We start from the raw sequence: 2,735 nt of genomic DNA on the forward strand, positions 1-2,735 counted from the left end.
TCGAACCATTTCATCAAACTTCTGTTGAAGTTCAACCCTGTATTTGAATACGTACTCTCTATCATCAAGAATATCTATTAATGCTTTGCAATCTGCAAATTCATGGAATTCTAGTGCTTTTAAAATCAACCTATTCCAATCATTATCATCTTCACTTGAAACATTTAAAGTTTCGAAGTAAGAATTTAGATATGCTTCCTTGAATTCATCATCTTTATTACTCAGATCTTGCATTCTGCGTTTTTCATTCAGACCCAACTCTTCTTCTTTCGTTAACCCACTTGCCTCATTTTTTGAATTCACCACCGGGGATGAAAACATGGGATATATTTTACATGAATCACCGGATTTTCTGACCGTGAAGCCTTGAAGCGTTAACTGATCAAGGCTGAGTACATTCCGGTCGATTTCCGGTGAATAGAAAACACTTTGTATATTCAGTGTTTCATTTCCCGTTTTCATTTCCACCGATCCTACCCCTCTTATAAACAGAAAATTATTCATACCAGATCTTGTTTCTACACCCATAACATGTTTCACCCTTTTGAAAACATTAAGATTACTCGAAAAATGATGATTGAACGTCGGATTTACGTACCATATATATGCCCACAGTCCACCCTCAGTACCGGTGACTATCATTTCATCTTGGCAGTGCACATCTTCTTCCTGTCGTCTAATCCCGACGTTAATGGCTTGCTTTAACAGTTGCGTCGATTCATCATTCTCCTTAGCCTTGCAATTGTAGATTTGGTGTTGGGATTGAACCCTATCAGAGGAACAGATAATTAAAGCCAAAACTGGATCAGAGCAGTGGAACCAGAATAAGCAGATGTTTACATACAAATCTCTCCCCTTGAAAGTGAATTCAACATCTGCTGACCTCCTATCTACTGATCTTGCTATATGCTGACCTACAACTGCTGCTCAAGTAAAGACCTGATGAAAGACTAAAGCCCTGCTGATTCAATCTACTGCTTTGAGTCAAGCACTGCTGATCCGGACAAGTGTTGTTGGGTTCACAACAGTAGAAGGTTGCAGCAGCTGATCAATAGTCTGCTTTGTAATATAATGTAATAGCAGTAGTTAACATAGCAGTGTTTGTATAGATCAGAGGTTAGAGTTTGTTAGGAGGTTAAATGTCACTTTCATGGTGACGTCAGCTTCAGTAGTTTGCAAGTGCCTATAAATAGATCAGTACCTTGTACTGTTCTATTAGCTCTTTTGCACAATTGTCTTCTTTGCACGAACAAACAACTGAGCTCTGGCTGAGGGGGAGTTTGCATTCATTCATCAATCATTGTAATCGTTGTTGAAATAAATTTAATCTTTCGGTTCATTGTGTAAAGATGTTTGATCAAAGTATTACTCTCGTTTGATTGTATGCAAAGTTTGTTTTCACCATAATTCCGCTGCACACTCATTCACTTTCACTTTAATTACAAACACAAAATACAATCAAAATCAAACTCAGATCCAACAATTGGTATCAGAGCTAGGACAGTCAAATTTGATTTAACAATCATTTTGACGTAAATAGTTCAGCTCATAATAGTTGATACTGATCGTTTGTTCGTTTGTTGAAAAACAGAGCAAGGATTAATTACCATTAAAGTTGATTTCTCAGTGTCTGTAAAACAACAAGAATGACGTCACAATCTCAGGATGATAAAAACAACATCGGCTCGCTTTTTAAACCACCTATGCTAAAAAGAAATGAGTACAACATCTGGCAGAGGAGGATGGGTCACATCCTCGCTCAACAAAGCACAGGTTGTTGGAGGTCTGTTATCTTTGGTCCCCATGTTCCCACAGTGCCAAGCGCTGAAGATGCTAAAAAGTTCGTTCCAAAACCAATTGAAAATTATACCGAAACCGACTTTCAAAAGATCGAACTAGATGCTAAAGCGTTTAGCATCATAGCATCAGCGCTGCCCAATGAAATATATGCTGGACTGTTACACTGTAACAGTGCCAAAGAATTGTGGGACGCGCTTAAGGAACAGTTTGGGGGAACCGAAGAAGTCATAGAAAACAATAGGGAAATCCTGAACCAACAGTATGAAACATTTTGTCATGTTAAAGGTGAATCACTAACGCAACAATTTGAGCATTTCAGTTATCTCATCAGTGAACTGAGGCTTGTTAAAACCACTTTTACAAACTCAACTCAAAATAGCAGGTTCCTCAGGTCACTGCCAGAAAAATGGGACACCATAGCTTTTGTCACCCGAAATTCACCTGAGTTCAAGGATCTGACCTTGACCCAACTCCATGGTCGACTCCTGACCTACGAAAGGGAGTTGAACCAGAAAAGGAAGTTACAAGAGTCAGGAAAAACCGTTGATGATTATACATTCGGTAACACTGCTCTTTTGGGTCAAGAAGAATCTGGGAGTAGTGGTAAGGATCAGGGTTATGATCACTTCATTGACATAACTGCTGGTGCAAATTTTAACAACCCTGATCCTCACTCTACAAGTTATGCATTCACTGCAAACGAAAACCAGATGTCAGACAATCTAAGCTTTGAACTCAATGATCTACAGCATTTTGACCCCACTGATCTAGAGGAAATGGACATCCTGCGTCAACTGGCCTTGCTAAGTGTTAGAACTAGCAAATTTTATAAAAGAACAGGGCGAAAGTTCCCAGGCTTGCATGGGAATCTAAGGGTTGGGTTGGATAAATCGAAAATAAAGTGCTACAAGTGTAATAGGTTGGGACACTTCGCT

The sequence above is a fragment of the Helianthus annuus genome, chromosome 6, assembly GCF_002127325.2.
Source record: "Helianthus annuus cultivar XRQ/B chromosome 6, HanXRQr2.0-SUNRISE, whole genome shotgun sequence".
In the NCBI taxonomy this organism is placed as follows: Eukaryota; Viridiplantae; Streptophyta; class Magnoliopsida; order Asterales; family Asteraceae; genus Helianthus; species Helianthus annuus.